Source organism: Electrona antarctica (genome assembly GCF_951216825.1).
Source record: "Electrona antarctica genome assembly, chromosome: 12".
Classification (NCBI taxonomy): domain Eukaryota; kingdom Metazoa; phylum Chordata; class Actinopteri; order Myctophiformes; family Myctophidae; genus Electrona; species Electrona antarctica.
This window is the reverse complement of record NC_136793.1, coordinates 51,190,303-51,208,886: the sequence shown is the minus strand read 5'-3', so window position 1 is coordinate 51,208,886 and position 18,584 is coordinate 51,190,303. Positions and strand designations below refer to the sequence as shown.

The 18,584-nt window shown below is 46.4% G+C and overlaps 1 protein-coding gene across 3 annotated transcripts in view; it reads left to right on the top strand.

Annotated features, from left to right (window-relative positions):
* Positions 1–18,584, top strand: part of LOC306934678 (uncharacterized protein) — a 190,021-nt gene that overhangs the window by 20,113 nt on the left and 151,324 nt on the right. The window lies entirely within an intron of this gene.

Genomic DNA, 18,584 nt, shown 5'->3' with positions numbered 1-18,584 from the left:
TGACAGTCACTTTGATCCTTGCACTTTCCATAATGCACAAAGTTGTGTCAAATGTGCACTTCCTACCACAATTTCTAACTCCATTTCTTTTTTGTATTGATGTTTTCCCCAAAGTTCGAAATGCAGATTTCACCAGTGGTTTAACTGTTTCTGTGCCGATAGGTGGCAGCATACGCACACCTAAGGAATGCCACGGGTCCACTAACTCTATACGCTCCTTAATAAGCCTATCTCACAGAATTTCCCCGCCCCCCTAAATACGCCCCCTTTCGGGGTTAGTGGTGATAGCGTGACGTCACTCCATAGACACTACATGTTAACCGAGGTAATTTAAGAAGTCTACAACTTTTGTTTTCTCAAGGTAAGGTTTGTTCTATCTGTTCGAGCTGATTTACCATCTTGTTTGCTTCATAATAATATTGGTCTGTCACATTTTTACATTAGAAAATGTACTTAGATTCTCCAGAGAAAAAAACGTGTAAATGCTCATGTTAAAGACACCACTATTTACCGGAAGTGGGCGTGGAAAGCGGGCTGTGAGATAGGCCTATTGTTTCCTTTCCGGGTTATTCAGGAAGGTGGGGGCTTTTATTGTGAGCACAGTGGAAACTCATCAGTGACATTTAGAGGGGCAGGTGCTCAAGTTAAAAAAGGGCACCTTGTGCAGCGCGTGGAACCGGCCGGTTGCCTTAATCCATTTTGGGCGGGAACCCCTTTTGGTGTTAGCATTATGTTATGCTTTAGCTATTGAAAAATAGCAGATCTACAAGCTCATAGCGCGCCACCGAGTGGCGCGCTATGAGCTTGTAGGTCTGCTATTTTTGAAAAATCAAAAAAAAAAAGGGAAAAAATGTTTTTTTTTTCTTGTTTTTTTCAAAAGGGCACATTGCCAAAAGGGCAGGGGGTGCTCTAGCACCCCCTAGTGTCTATCTGTGCACGCCACTGAAACTCATTAGCTCAGACCCCTTACAACCAGTTACGTGTGCTCAGCGATGCGGTACAACTTAAAAATGATTTACGATCGTTGGGTGTGCGGTGGCTCACCATGGACAGCTCTCGAACCTTTTGAGATACAGCGCTTTGAAAATCCTGTTATAATGGAGGGTCGACGGAGCTGGGGGGGGGGGTACGTCTGTCATCCACGTAACTTGAGAACCGTTTGTTCGACTTTGACACACGCCGTCCACACCACCACAGGGAGTGCAGTGCCCGGTGTCGAGTCGGTGGGATCAAGCCCCCCAACGTTGAGGCTCTCCAACGTTGAGGCCAGACGTGTAACTAGATGTCAGTGGGCCCTGACGCAGGCTGATCAGCGAGTGCCCCCGACAGTAGCCTGGCTAATAAGCCAGACTCAAATCACACTGTCGTGTGGTATTTGAGTCTGGAGATGCTGTGTATGGATCTTGTTTCCTGGGGGGCGGGTTCAAACATTTTCTCTTTGACGCAATTGGTCAGAGCTACTGTCAGTCAAAGGTCTCAAGCATTGAACGTCACTGTACCAAAGCCCGCCCATATTGCATACCGTGTCCCCCGATTGGCCACACCAGTTCTCTGGTGTAGGAAATGGGCGTACAATTGAGCCTCTCCAGACCGTAATCCGCCGGCAGGCAATTTTTTTTTGCCAACGGCTGATTCGGTCTGGCTTATTAGCCAGGCTACCCCGACAGCACTTCTGACTTCCTTCACGTTATTAGCCTACAGCCTGGGACCGAGGCTACACTCTACTAGAGGAGAGCTGTTGGGGGAGGCGGGGGAAATGTGTGCCTATATGCATATGGTGTGTGGCTGTGTGTGTGTGTGTGTGTGTGTGCTATAACAGCAGCCACCACCAGGCCCCGACAAACTTTGTTCAACTCAACTGTCATTGCATCTCTCTATACAATCATTTAAATTTACAGACGGCACGGTGTGGGCGGCCGTGTGCCCCCCTTGCCTCTGAGCCCCCGCGCAGTAGCGTTGTCTGCGTCACGGTAGTTATGCCCCTGGTTGAGGCGCTCGGCCCTAGTGGTAAGAGTGGGGACTGCAGGCGGACCCGTGGAGTTTTATGACGAGGAAACCCCGTGCATCTGGGCTTTAACATTGAGCGCTCGTTTACAATCGCTCCGGTTCAGTCTCTATCCTTTTAATACTCTATGGGTGGGATACACCGTTGTCCAGAACCGGCACCAAAGCCTCTGCCCGGGCTCTGGACAGGGCCCGTACCCCGTACCCAGGCTCTCCATATATGGAGCTGGCCTGTTCTGACATCACAATGTTGTTCTGACATCTGCATAGACTCCATATTTGGGCATGCCTGACAGAACTTCATGGGCATAAAAGGGACACGTACATAATAACTGCCCAACGGGCACCGTTCTAGTCTTACTAACCCACGTTACAATCTCCATATTTTGGCCCGGGCCGACCTAGCGCTCCACATATACAGTATGGAGACGACGGAGACGACTAGTGCTAACGCAGAACTCCATATGGATATATTATAGACATCAGCATCATGGTGACAAGCATTCAACCGACCCTATTTAAAAGTACCACTGCACATTTTTGACTTCATTCAGGTCTTGTGGGGTTAAGGGTTATTACTGCGGTGCTATGATAAGACGGCGGTTCTTCCTCCTCTCTACTGTGGGCGCAGTCATCATCATTGTCATGTTCTACACAGCTATGTACGAACAGCCACGTGCCACGATCCCCCGCTCCTCCACCGCGAGCATCACCCCTCTCCCGGACACCCCGCACCTCATGGTTTCAGCCTACATGGACGACAGGGTGGAGGGCTGGGACGTGCGCATCATCGCCATACTCCGGAAAGACGCCATGGTGCCTCTCCACTGCGTGTTCCGCTGTGGCGCCGGCCACTCGTCGGACCACAGCCGCACCCCTGCTGGCTTCCAGGGAGACATGGGTTTTGGTTTCCCCTTCGAAGCCAAGTTTGTCATGTGTCGGATCCCGACGACTTGCGTCGATCCCACTCACGTCACCCTCTCGGTTCACCAGGACGGCGGGGAAGCGCGGCAGGAGAGCTTCCTCCCCATACGCAACCGGAAGACGGGCGGTACGGAGGAGGCGGCAGAGCCCCGGGTTGACTTTGCGGTGTGCATCTCCACCCTGTTCGGAGGCTACAACAACGTGCTCCAGTTCACACAGGCCCTGGAGATGTACAGAATGCTGGGAGTGGACAGGGTGGTGGTCTACAACACCAGCTGTGGTCCGGACCTCGACCGCGTGCTACATAGCTACAGAAGGGAGGGCTTCGTAGAGGTGGTTCCATGGCCCATAGACAAACACCTCACACCGTCGAGGGGATGGAAGTATCTCGAGCACGGACCGGGGGACCTGCACTACTATGGCCAGATGGCCACACTCCATGACTGCATGTACAGGAATATGGAGAGCTCTCGCTATGTCTTGTTGCACGACATAGACGAGATTATCCTACCGTACCACCACGACAACTTGACTGCTCTGGTGAGCCAGCTCCAAAAGCAGGATCCAAAGGCAGGGGTGTTCCTATTCCGGATGGACTTATTTCCGACTGAGCATGTTGCAGCCTCCCGCCCTCCCCAGTGGGAAGGCGTGCCAGGAATAAATATTCTGGAGCACATCGATAGAATAAACACACCTGACGATGGTGGCAACTACAAGATGATCGTTCAGCCAAGGATGGTGGAAGAGACATTAGTGCACGAAGTGGTCAAACACCTCGGGAATACTTTTGTCGTCCGTCCAGATATGGCTCGGATTATTCATGTCCGGAGTTGCATGAAACATTATACCAAACCGCCCAGTTATGACCCGATCTGCAAAGGTCAGCGGCACATTGACACCAGGCTGTGGCATTTTCGTGAAAAGCTGATCGCCAGTGTGGACAAGGCTCTGAGAAGAATAGGTATGCTGAACACAAAAGCATTGAGTCTTCATTCGTTACAACCCAATTATGTCTAGGGGTAATTAAAGGTATATTCAGTGATTTGGACTTAATTCAAATATCACTTATTTTTTCTTTTTTTCTGGATAATCCTCCCTACTATAGAGTGTGCTGACCATATAAGGAGTTCCTCCCTGTCCCCAGTGAGCCCCTGGGTTAAAAAAAACCCTAGTTTCAGTTTTGGTGGCGGGTGGCAAAACCTTCATCCAATCAGGATGAGAGGGGCCTTCCTCAATCATGATCGAGTGGGGGCGGGCCTTGGTGCACATGCTGTTGGCCTGTTGCACTTCCCCCCACTGTAGAGCGTGCATGTGCACATTTTGTTACCGGGGCGGACTGGGTGGTTTTCCAAATCACCCAAATCACTGAATGCTCCTTTAAGTGTAACATTGAATGGATCGACAGGAAACCAGCTTCAAAATACGAATATTTATTTATATAAAGATGAATTAAATAATGAAATGGATGCTTTACAGAATACAAACTCAAAAGAAAATACCTATCAAACAGACACAAATGAACACTACAACTAAAGAGGAACGAGTCCTTTCCGACGGGACAAAACTATATCAAACCGTGTGGCAAAAGTCCACAGTCAGTGTGGCGGCTGGGAGAGAGAGGATTCCGGCCTGTCTCCCCCCCGCCTTCCAGGAACAGACTGACTGATATAGCATAGGTGAGTAGGGAGAGCCATGATCAGGAGCACTCCCACTCTAGACCAGGGATTCTCAACGTTTTTGGCCGGGGACCCCCGGAAATGCTTTGGCAACGTCTCGGGACCCCCGCCCCGCCCCCTCCCGACCCCCAATATAAATTGACTGCTACAATAACCTTAAACTATTTTGGGCGGGAACCCCTTTTGGTGTTTTAAGCATTGTTATAATTTAGCTATTTAAAAATAGCAGATCTACAAGCTCGTAGCGCGCCACTGAGTGGCGCGCTACGAGCTTGTAGGTCTGCTATTTTTGAAAAATCGTGAAAACAAAAACTTTTTTTTTTTTTTTTTTGAAAATAATTTGGGGACCCCCTAAAATAATTTGGCGACCCCCCGAGGGGTCGCGACCCACGGGTTGAGAACCCCTGCTCTAGGTGTCAATCATCACTCAGTCCACCTGCGGAGGATTAGGGAAAACACAGGCAACCACTCCCCCCACCCTGGTACTGTGTAGCCGATAACAACCACTCCCCCCACCCTGGTACTGTGTAGCCGATAACAACCACTCCCCCCACCCTGGTACTGTGTAGCCGATAACAACCACTCCCCCCACCCTGGTACTGTGTAGCCGATAACAATGTGAGAACTCTATAGTAAATATAAATATGCCCATACAAAGGCTATTCATAATATCTCACAACAATAACACTCATATATGATCCCCGATCATCACAGGAGGTGAAAAAAATCTGCCTAATGATGTCACTGGAGGACGGTTTCTGAACTGCCCACAGCCCTCCTATGAGACACAGACTGAGTAGAAAAAGATTGCGCCCTTTTTTTCATGATCATTAGTGAGGACCTATTATATGAAGATGGGTTGAAAAGTGGTGAAGTGGTCCTTTTAAGTAAAACAATTGAGTACTTTTTCCACCACTGCATTTAAGTGTAGCAGTTTAGATTTAGATTAGTTTGAGTCAAAAGCCAATCATAGAATGATGAAACTATAGAGGGTATGCGCGTGACATCATCATCAAACCTGGAGGTTATGCAGGAACGCCTACTGAGTGGCAAAAAACTACTTTCTGGCCTTGACAACCCATGCATCCAAACAGAAAAGTCCTATCTGATTGCATTAAACAACGTTAAACAATGTTAAACTCACTTTGCATGTTGCTTTGCCACTCGATTTGCCACTCGATGTGCCATTCACTTTAAGCATGCGCATACCCTCTATAGAGCGTCGCAGTCCCGCCCCCTACCATGGACCAAGGACAGTCTAAGAAGGATGAGACGCGAAGACCGTACGGGCGACGCCATGTTGCTTTGGAAGGAAAGAAACATGCGCAATGGGCTATATGCAGCCAACACTTCCGCGTTCAGCTTCCTTGGTCTCAACTGCGCATGTTTCTTTCCTTCCAAAGCAACATGGCGTCGCCCGTACGGTCTTCGCGTCTCATCCTTCTTAGACTGTCCTTGCCATGGACCAGGAAATGAATCCCAATGCATTTTTCCCATAGACATTTCAAAAAGTATTTATTTAAAGACGGTTACGCCGCGGACAAAGCCAACTCGAGTCGTGACAACTCATGACAACACAAACAATATGTTGGACCAAACAAATAATTACAGAAGAAAAACAACAAAAAGATTGTTGTAACCTGCCGTTTTTTTCTTCTTTCTAATTATTTGTTCGGCCCAAAAAATTGTGTTTGTTGTCATGATTTGTCACGACTCGAGTTGGCTTTGTCCGCGTAAACGTCTTTAAATAAATACTTTCTGAAATGTCTCCAAAAATAATTGTGTGCTTGTTTCCCCCCCATTCAGTGATCTCAGTAGCAGCAATCAGTGAGAATTAGAGATAAAAGAAAGGCAGCGGTTTAGAATATTACAAAGAGAACATGTTTTGTTTGGCTGGTCGTATGACCCCTCTGTCCCGCAAGTGTCTTATTTCCTCCATATACTGTTTTTATGATTGTGTTGGAAGAAGCCGGTAAGCCACAATTACAGGGAGAGGAAACATTGGAGGAATTGTATTCCTTTGCTACTCCCTGAGGCTTATACAGTTGGGTGCCACCGATATTGTCCCTTATCATTTGACCCATTTAGGCCTGACCTCAAAATAAAAAAAGATCCTTCTAAATCCTCCAGTTTTCTGAAATAAATATTTTCACGATTTTTCAAAAATAGCAGACCTACAAGCTCGTAGCGCGCCACTCGGTGGCGCGCTACGAGCTTGTAGATCTGCTATTTTTCAATAGCTAAATTATAACAATGTTTAAAACAAAATGCCCAAAATGGGTTAACTGTCCTTTTGCGCAGATCACGCAAACCTCAGCAAAAAGAAAAGGACAATATCGATGGCCTCCAACTGTATATGATTACTCCCCTAAATCCAGTGGAGTACTTTTAAGTACTTTTACGTACTGTACTTATATGTAAACTTTTGAGGATTTTCTTTTTACTTTACTGGAGTGTTTCCAATGTTCTACAATGTTACTTCTACTCCACTACACCTCAGAGGCAAATATTGTACCTTTTACTCCACTACAATTATTTGACAACTTTAGTTACCGGTACTTTACTTTGTATATTTTGATTATTATTATTATTATTATTACAAAACATGCAACTTCAGCCATACAAGCCGATCTACAGTACAAGCGCACGTCGCACCTCGGTGCGTTGTGAGCTTGTAGATCTGCTATTTTTCTACATTTGGTAACTGGGGAAATGGGACATTCAGCAAAATGTTTACTTTTACTTTCAATAAGTATATATTTTAAATGCGAATACTATTGCTGAAGTAAATTTTGAATTCCGGACTTTTCCCACCATGCACTGCCTAAACTCCCTCCGTTAGTTAACCCCAATTTAAATGTAGGCTATACAGTTGGAGGCCATCGATATTGTCCTTTTCTTTTTGCTGAGGTTTGCGTGATCTGCGCAAAAGGACAGTTAACTTAACCCATTTTGGGCGGGAACCCCTTTTGGTGTTATAATTTAGCTATTGAAAAATAGCAGATCTACAAGCACATAGCGCGCCACTCGGTGGCGCGCTACGAGCTTGTAGGTCTGCTATTTTTGAAAAATCGTGAATATTTATTTCAGAAAACTGGAGGATTTAGAAGGATTTTTTAAAATTTTGAGGTCAGGCCTAAATGGGTCAAATGATAAGGGACAATATCGGTGGCACCCAACTGTACACCGCCAGCCAGTCCAGGGGGGGGGGGGCAACTACAGGGTTTATCCTGTTCCCTGGGAACTGTAGCCAAGACAAAAGACCCCCAGAGCTAGCTAGCTTTTAGACTGAAGCTCGAAGGGCCCCCCTTCACGCGCGCGCAACATTTTTGCTGTTTCAGAGCCGTTTGGGGCAGTTTTATGCCGTTCTATTGGCCCATTTCCGGTCGCCTATCCCCCCCCCAGAGTGACAGCCAATCTAGCGCATTGTTGCTGCTTGTTGCACAATTGCACTTTTCAGCTGCCCTTCTCACCAACAATAAAACACTAATCTTTTTAGACGCCATTTATTTAATTCAGATTAGCAGGGGAATTTTCTGTGGAGCTTTTTTTTCTTCTTTTTTTTTTAGTGGCCCCTGGTGCCCAAGGGCCCCTGGGCACGTGCCCATATGGTAGATCCGGCCCTGTGGGCGGTGAGAGCCAGTGGGAAAGACATTTTTACATTATATTTATATATTTTTATCCATGTTTTTTTTGTTTTTTTGTTCCAAAGTCTGTATATAAGAGAACTGTATTGAATCAATTTTAAATCTGTATATTGGGACTGAGTTAGAATTAACCTCTCTCTATCCTCTCCTCTTAAACACATGGGCTCAAGATGCCTGTGTAAGATTTCTCTACTTGCACCTGCATTTTGAGTGATTTGGTCTATACGTTAAAAAATATACCCCCCTTTTGCTGTATCTGTCGGCCTCTCTGTCTGTCTGTCTGTCCGTCTGTCTGAGTCTCTCTCTCATGCTCACTCCATCTCTGTATCTGTCGGCCTCTCTGTCTCTGTCTGTCCGTCTGTCTGAGTCTCTCTCTCATGCTCACTCACTCCATCTCTGTATCTGTCGGCCTCTCTGTCTCTGTCTGTCCGTCTGTCTGAGTCTCTCTCTCATGCTCACTCCATCTCTTCAGGTCCGTCAGTCTTCCATTCCGAGTGGGGCCCTCCGAGTTGTTCAACGAAGCCTCCTCGTCCTCCTTAAATAAATTCCGGCATGCTCTCAACATCTGCAGGCTTACACCGACACAAAGCCTCTCCAGAACATGGACCATCATTGTTTCAGTGTACAAACATCATAACCTTAAAGGCATGATTCGATATTAATACCACCGCGCCCCTCATACAGGAATGCGTGCCGGCTTTCGGCACCTTCTCCTCTTGACCGTGCTGTGCACAGAAAACGTATATATATGGTCTGCTGAGTGGAGGAATGCAGAGCATGGTGCATAGCAGTCCTTTCATCGGGTTATCAGAGCCCAGTCATGTGTGACTGCTAGTCCCCCGGTAGAGGAGGAAGAGCGTGCGTGTGCGTGTGTGCGTGCGTGCGTGCGTGTGTGTGTGTGTGTGAGTGTGTGTGAGAGAGAGAGAGAGAGAGAGAGAGACAAGGGCACTGAGTGATGAATTAGCTGCAGTGCCAGACAGGTATATAGTGATGTAGGTATAGGTCTTTCACCACACACATTCAGCCAAGAGGCAAGTGGAAGGGATTCAACATAAGCTCGATAAGTACTCTTAGCATGATCAAAGTCATGAATTTGCTAGTAATTCATGTCCATACAATTAGTGAATGTTTTGTGCATTCCTTCCTCACGCAGATGTTCTAGCTGGGAAAGTGAAAGTTGAACGTGGACTTACTTGATGCAACACATGGTAAAGCGCGGGGCTGTCTTCTTGCATTTCTCTCTGTGTATGATACATAGTATATAGGTTTTCAATTTATGATGCTCTCGTCATTGTAGAAAGGGTTTCCTTCATGCAATTCCTCTACAGTTTTTCAAAAGCATACATTGCTCTCTCCTTTAGAAATGTGTTGGGCGTTATTGGGTAAAACATTTTGAGTGGTGTAAACCACTCCTATGACTGGCTTTGTTAGTTTACGCGTCTGTCTGTCTGTCTGTTCGTACCAAAAAATGAGCATGGTTGCTACGGTCACCCGGTTTCATTACGTCAGACATTATTTCAGACCACAGCTGATCAGGCTATATAAGACCTTACACCACTCAGTTCACACGGGCAGGGTTCCAGCGTGCGACTTAATAGGTCGAATATGATACTTAATTTGAGTAAAGTGCGAGTTAAAATATAACGAGGTCGCACGGGTGCGACTTGCTGGAAGGATGAGTGGGGGGAGGGAAACATCCCGCAGTGCTTGCCCGTTCCATTGATAAAAACATTGGACGTTCGCCTGACGCCCAGTGTTCAAAGAACGATCGTTCACAAAAACCCACCAATAAGCCCTTCAGACTTGGATTTTCAGAGCGGCGCGATTACATACAAAGTCAATGCAAAGACGAGAATTGCGCAAACGGGCACGGCGCGACCTGCCGCGGTACAAACTGGACGAAACGAGGCGAATATATATTCAGGTCTGAACGCAGCTTATCCGACACAAATTAACTAATCTTTCTCAGCTGTACAATTTCACTGGAGCGTGCAGCGCGCATATCTAACTGCATGATGATCAGTCATGATCTACACAGACAGCCGACTCCCGACCCAAACACTGCGTTAGGAGGTAAACTTGTTGTTTGATTAAACATGTGCCATGAAAAATAGCTTCCAAAGCTTGTTATGTATGGACACACTCCATTGAGTGTGAGTGAAGAGCACTGATGCCTGATTTATTCTTCGTCGTACAAAGTGTTCCGTGCTGAAAATAGCTGATCTACAAGCTCACAACGCGTCGCGTCCGCGACGCGTTGTGAGCTTGTAGATCAGCTATTTTCAGCACGCGGAGATATGTAGGCTCTGAGAGCATTCAGAAACTTTTGCCTTCACAATAAAAGCATGCAGCTTTCACAAGTTGGCCCATGAAGACAAGGAAAATGATTAAGAATTCGGTGGCATTTCACATTGCAAAAGATTTTTTCCAAAATGTAAAAATATTATAATAAGGAATTAATTTGGATAATGGTAATGGAGATATTGTACAAATTGTCACTTTAACAATCCCAAAGGTTTGGACTGCATTTAATTTTTAACTCAAAACCTTAAACTGACTTTCTGTGTGTGGAATATAAATGGGTATTGCCTTTATTGACTGAGTGACTTTGGGTTGAAACCATCTACAGTGTTTTGAAGTATAACCAGGTAGGTTGCTGTTTTTTACACAGTGACCTTTGTAGGGGGTTTTATGATTCAAACCTTTAATGGTGGAAACCACTACATAAATAAATGGCGCCCGATGTGGGGGCATGATAAGATCATGTATTAATACCACGCTATACAAAGAAAAAAATGGTACTACCTAATTTGTGGTGGCGCTACCAAATGAAAAGGTAGGTGGCACCAGTGCTACCTGTGAAAAAGTTAGTCTGGAGCCCTGCACACGGGTGTGATTTTTTTTTTTATATTAAGTTAACCCATTCAATTCGGGAACCCCTTTTGGGGTTCTTGTTGCTATGTACAGTATAGTGACTCATAGGAATAGACTATGTGACCACCGGAGAGACGGGTGACAGCCGGAATGTAGACGGCACCCGGGTGAGCAGTATGGGTTAGCACCCCAGCCTGTGTCCTCCAGGGTGAGCAGTATGGGTTAGCACCCCAGCCTGTGTCCTCCAGGGTGAGCAGTATGGGTTAGCACCCCAGCCTGTGTCCTCCAGGGTGAGCAGTATGGGTTAGCGCCCCAGCCTGTGTCCTCCAGGGTGAGCAGTATGGGTTAGCGCCCCAGCCTGTGTCCTCCAGGGTGAGCAGTATGGGTTAGCGCCCCAGCCTGTGTCCTCCAGGGTGAGCAGTATGGGTTAGCGCCCCAGCCTGTGTCCTCCAGGGTGAGCAGTATGGGTTAGCACCCCAGCCTGTGTCCTCCAGGGTGAGCAGTATGGGTTAGCACCCCAGCCTGTGTCCTCCAGGGTGAGCAGTATGGGTTAGCACCCCAGCCTGTGTCCTCCAGGGTGAGCAGTATGGGTTAGCACCCCAGCCTGTGTCCTCCAGGGTGAGCAGTATGGGTTAGCGCCCCAGCCTGTGTCCTCCAGGGTGAGCAGTATGGGTTAGCGCCCCAGCCTGTGTCCTCCAGGGTGAGCAGTATGGGTTAGCGCCCCAGCCTGTGTCCTCCAGGGTGAGCAGTATGGGTTAGCGCCCCAGCCTGTGTCCTCCAGGGTGAGCAGTATGGGTTAGCGCCCCAGCCTGTGTCCTCCAGGGTGAGCAGTATGGGTTAGCGCCCCAGCCTGTGTCCTCCAGGGTGAGCAGTATGGGTTGGCGCCCCAGCCTGTGTCCTCCGTGAGGAGGAAGCAGCCCAAAAAACCCTCGGTGAGGCCTTTAGGAGGGCCATTATGATTTATTATTATTCTTTATTTACCCAGGGAGGTAGCTGAGCCCAGGTGCTCATTTTCAGCAATGCCCTGCACATAGAAACACACAGACAGACACACACACGCACACACACACATTAAAACCTGGGAGCTGACCAGTACAACCACAGTCTTATACTGTTGGCCACTAAGCAGCTCCAGGGGGAGCAGTTGGGGGTTCAGTGCCTTGCTCAAGGGCACTTCAGCGGTGTTGGGTGAGTGATGACAATCACTTCCCCACCCAGATTTCTCCTGCCCGTCCGGGGAATCGAACCGGCAGCCTTTCGGCAACAAGGGCACTCCTCTAACCCTTAGGCCACCGCTGCCCCTAATGATGATCCACCCCTCCTGAATGAAGTGCCTGGTGCTGGAAGTCTGGTGCAACACACAGGTCCTGGGCCTGGTGAGAGTGGACCTGGTGAGACGTAGGAGGGGCCCGGACAGGGCTATGATGTTGCCAGACCCGAAACCCCGATGACCTTGGGATACATCACTGAGGATACGTCCCAGGTGCATCCATCCAATTGTGTTCACATTCATGGAATGATCTTTGCTGGAGAGTCTGGCGAGCATCGAGGCCATCAGAACAGGTGGTCAGAACAATACACAAAATGATCATACAGGGCCAACTTTTGTCTGATATAAGACTCTTCTGCAGGTCTGGGAAGTAGAAATGTGATCATATCCAGGACTTCAAAAGTTTTGGAATCACATAAAATGTTTCTGTTCAGTACAAAGACACATGATTACGTACATTTGTTTTGTTGTAGATCCAGGATCCACGGTTCCCACAGTTGTTTTTGGCTACTGATTTAGTCCCGACGCGCAACGCTATACGTGAAATAACGAGCTGCGTTGAGTGGGGCCTAATGTATGCAGGATGTCATGTGACAAAAACAATAGATCTATATCAGGGGTGGGCAACTTTGACGATGGAGAGGGCCACTATATTTCCACACTCACTCCCTAGGGCCATATATTACTGTCGTAGCAAAAATAGCCGATCTACAAGCTCAAAACGCGTCTCGCTGCGACGCGTTTTGAGCTTGTAGATCGGCTATTTTTGCTATATTCGAATTTAAATCTTGAATTGTTGCTATTTTTGAATTAGAATCCTGAAAATTATCATTATGTAATTTCAAATGCCTTTAATTATACTTGGGTTGAAGCAATGAGCTACTAATTTAGACTGAAGTAATAAAAGCGGGTCATGTTTGCATGTTGTGGAATTGTAAACAGCTGAAACCAATATCAGTATTCTGACATTAACCTGAGGGCCACATTAAGTGAAGGTGGGGGCCGCATGTGGCCCCCGGGCCGCCAGTTGCCCACCCCTGATCTACATGCTCTTTCAATATTTTTGTTTTTTTCACAAAATTATAAACATGCATTACATTACAAAGACACGCACAAAAAGGAAACAAAAAAAGAAAGGAGAAACAAGACAGAAGCAACAACATGCCAGCAAATTGTAATACAGAAAGAGTAGCAGTCACATATGTACTCCCATCATACAGTTTAACTTTTTGACACGCCCATGCATATTACTCTTTTCCATTCTTCTTTTAAAAATCACACCCGTGTGAAGTGAGCAGTGCAACTCCGTGTGGGGGTCCCCAGGGGTCCCCGTAAGTTCCAGGACCACAGGCAGGGTGCCGGCCCGGTTCCGGCGAGCCGCCCCATGTCCGAAACGGTAGAGAAATGAGAGAGTTCCCGTGTGGGGGTCCCTCTACTGTACCCTCTACTGTACTGTACAGTACTGGCACACCCAAAATCATCAAGTATACAGTTAATATGTGCGTGTGTGTTTGTGTGTGTGTGTTAGGTTGCGCACAGGTGGTGAAAAACAACCATGCTATTTTCGTGCTCAGACCCACCCAGGCACCCACCCAGCCACACACATATCTCCGTAAGGGAGTGGTTGCACCACTCAAAAACCTTGTAATAGGTGACCAGTCTCTAACAAAGTCAGCAAGAATGCCTCTTAATACATATTATAACCTCCATTGGCAGTATGAGTTTTTCATACCATCATTTTATGTCAGGAGGGGGGGGGGGGATCCTCCTCTAACCATTTTTGTAAGATTGTAAGCCGTGCGGCATTTAGGGCTATTCGTAAAATGTATCTATATCTTAAGTCAGAATCAGAATCTAAGCCCAGTACCAAGTTCATTAATTGGGTTTAACTGTATCCTGATTAGGGTTGGGATTCGGACCCGGGTCCATTTCAGACCCGGTTCCGACATTGCGGATCCGGAGCCGGTTCCATCGTTTTTTTATTAACGGTTCCCCAAACGGATCTCATCAGTCGTCATTTAGCTCCGCTGTGTCTGTGCATGCATGCAAGCAGAGCCAAGTTACTGGGGTGACGTCACCCAACCTACATGAGTGAGTTAGTGGGGTCGGGGAGGATACGCCCACTATTCTGTGCATTCAGCGACCGCCGCGGAGCGACTGGGACAGTATGTTGAAGAGATCTCCAAAGTGTGGTTAACAGAGAGGGAAATTACTCTGAGGCTGAGCACGCAAGTGCAATAAATGCGATGCTATAGTTCCCTGGCTGCAAAGGTTGTTGCAACTTGTACCAGTTGCAGTTTTGCACCACGTCCACATTGAGGAAACATCTCAAAATCAATATGCCTACACGAGTCCACAACTCACGAGAATAATCTAGGCACATCGCGTCAGTGAGCCATGCGGAAAGCCGTGCCCGCTCTCCCCGCAACTCCACCACAGCTAGCCGGCGGGGGACGAGGATGATGCAAGGCTCGTTCACTTTCCCCAGGCTAGTAACGTAATAGAAAATAAAAACTACTGTCGTCTACAGAGCTTTTCATTAGGCCGCGGCGTATTGTACAACTGTTGTTAATGGTGTTAATTTAGAACGCCAATGACTCGACGTCTTTCTGTCTGATATTTTATGAATCACGTTAACTATAGTATAGAGCCAAATCAATTTGTCTGCACTTATAAGCAACTCAACTGCTTTTGATTTGGTTCTAAATTAATCGCGTGGCTGTTGAGAGCCCAGCGTTTAGGTGCATACCTCCATAGATTGATTACTTTATGAACAGTTTGCAGAAAAAAATCACAGGAACGTAGCCTACAGTTCAATACAAGGTCTGCTAAAACGATTTTATAATCGAAGAAAGCACTATGGCTTGTTTCCATTAGGGTAAGGGGTCCTTAATATTAAATTAATCTGAATTAAAGACAACATTTGTCACCACAACAATATCATTATTGCAATGTGTACTGTAGGCTATATTTAATATACAGTACAAATTGCAATATACAGTACAAATTGCAACAATGATATTGTTGTGGTGTCTAGCTGGTGGTGGTGGTGGTGAAGTTTAAATAATAGTGCCACACTGCCACCTCATAATTGTAAAGTGTATTTTCAATAATTTAATTAATGAATGTGTGTTTATTATGTACTTGGTTAGGTTAGTTATAATATAAGCATAATCTATGTCAGAAAAAATAATATTAGGATCCGTTAAGGGAACCGTTAGGAACCGGAACCGTTAAGAGGGATCCGGGAAGGATCCGGAACCGTTAAAATCCTAACGAATCCCAACCCTAATCCTGATCTCAAAGACTTTCAATATCTTTCAAGATCTACATGCCGTGATGCGTTGTTAGCTTGTAGATCTGTTAGTCTTGTCACGTGACGCCTCTGCTCGAGTCAGATAGGCTAGCACACTGGTGTAAGAACCTCATTAGTCAGTATTGCACCGTGTGATTGCTGTAGGCCTGGAAATGGGGGGGGGGGTGGTGTGTGTGTGTGTGGGGGGGGGGGGGGGGGGGGGGGGCAAGGCAACTTATGCAAGCGAGGGGAACTTTATTTTTCCTGTAACCATGGTTTCCAGGTCGTATTGCAGTTGTTCATGTCGCAAAAACGAGGGCGAGGCTTGATTTCATAGGGCGTGCCAGATTGATTTCAGCCGTCACATTTATTACTGCTAGGAATGAAGGAAGGATCAGCTGTTTGCGATCACTTTATAAATGTCGACTCGACGTGGGTGTACTACGAAAACTACACTCGAATTTGGGGCAGAATTTACACTCAATTGATAAATGAGGGCCATAGCTTGTAAATGGCCCAAGGCACTGTATTTATTTTGTAATTATTTGTATGTAATATGTGTGATACTTTTATTTTGAAGGGGTTTTGGTTTGTTTGAGTTCAGTGTGAGCCTGGTAACTTTCCACTGGGGCTTTCCATAATTGTCTCCACCAGGCCGAAGGCATGGGGAGAGAGTATGTTTTGCACTCCGTCCGTGTGTGTGTGTGTCCGTCCTTCCTTCCTTCCTTCCGTCCGTCCGTGATCAGCTAATCTCCGGCACCGTTGGCCCGATCCATGCCAAACTTTGCACACACACTCCCTGGATGCCAACAACGAACCTCTGCCCCAAATATTCTTCAATGGCCTGTTATAGCGCCACCATGAGGCCGATTTAGGCAAAACACATTTCTGTACATTACTCGTACACATTTTATCCATACATCACACAATTCGGTATACACTATCTTCATAGTCATGTGATCAACACGGATCTGCACCATTTCCCATCTTCCATCCTGATTGGCTAAGATTGGCTTCCAAAGCTCACATGATTGGTCCGTTTCGAACAAAATGTCGCAAATCACAAACACAGTGTGCCATTTCCGTGAAATTATACACGCACATTTCCACTAGGCCGAGGACGACATGCCACTCATTCTTTTCCAAATCAGCCTCATGGTGGCGCTATAACAGGCCAATTCCTGTTTTTAGCTATAACTGCATCGATCTGTATACAACTTATGTATGCGCACTCCCTAGAGGCCATGGAAAAACATTGTCTCTGCATCCCTCCACATCTACCGGTTATAGCGCCACCATGAGGCCGATTTCTGCAAAACACATTGCTTATGTTAGTGGCACAGATTTCATCCAAATCTCACGCAAATCGGTACACATGATCTCTGTAGTCATGTGAACAAGACAGTCTGTTGGATTTCTCAGATTCTACACTGATTGGCTAACATTGCCTTCCAAAGTTTTCAGGAGTGGCCCGTTTTGTTCAAAATGCTGCACATGTCCTGCTCATCCAGAATTCTATCCTCAGAGATGCTATGAGTGATCTGCCTCTGCATTTCCTCAACAAAAGAACATTGTTGCAAAAAACAAACAAACAAACAAACATGTTTATATTACTCCTAAACATTTTGCCAAACATCTCACACAGTCCTATCCTCCTGGTGGAGACCTGTGCCCGGAAGGGCACTTTTTCTAGTTGGTTATTGCACTCACCTGGCTGCTCCGAGTCGGAAAGGAAAAGTTTGAAGCAAGCAGCAGCATCAGTTTTACATTAATCACCCAGCTAGAACGGGAACAATTTAAGGTCATGTGATTGATATGTTTTCATGATTCTGTGCAGTTACTTTATGTTTACATTAGAGAGAAGGTGTTGCTGTCATGTAAACATTGTGATTATTCACATGGATGGTAGATAGGCTATGTATATGAGGCATAATTATGTTTGTGTGTGTTTTAAAGGCCCATTTTGTATGTTATTGTTTATAGGACCTGGTTTGTAATGTTGTAGGAGCTCATTTTATCTTGTTTATCTGTCCTATAGTTCTTACGGTGTCTGTCCAGAAAAAGGGTGTTTCACACAAGGAAAGGACTTTATGTTCAAACAAGGTCTAATACTGAGCATAAATAAAAACGTATGGAAATATCAGTACGCTTCACCATTCTCTGGCTTGGGTTCGCTACATAGCTCCTCAATTAAGTGGTTGCACCACTTAAAAACAACACATACACAATACAGACATATCACACAATTCATTGCCAATGCTTAACAGGTCCTGTTAAGTATTGCAGAGACGGAAAAAGAAACAAAATGCTAACAAAAAGGCTACCAGTCATAGTTCCAAGAGGCATCACATTGCACCAAATGTTATGCACAGAACTGAGATGGGGCCTGTTTGTTTAGAAACGACTTGAGAACGGTGGTCAGATATTTTTCAGGAAACTTGGTGGGAAGGATTGGCAGACGGCCCTGAAGAGATGGTTAACTTTTGGGTAGGAAAGGTCAAAGGTCCAGTTCACAATCAAGGGCATGAAGGTCAAAATGACATCAGTCAATCAATTCATGACGGACTGCCACAGGCTTGCTGACTGCTGGTGGTCTTTGGGTGGTGATGGAGCGTACATACATGTCCCATAATCCTTTCTCCATGGCGGTTACCTTGCTACAGAGCAGGCCTCCCTGGCCCCGTTCCACACCGAGGGAGACATGAGTAGCACTATCAAGACTTCATTACTCCCCCACCCCCACAGTGATAAGTCACCTCCGACTTATCACTGCCCGGGCTCCCCCATGAGTTGGTGTCGAAGTGTCATTGAGCAAGACTCTGAACCCCCTAATTGCTCCTAATGTGCAGGTTGGTGCCTTGCATGGTTTCCTCTGCCATTGTGTTTGTGAATGG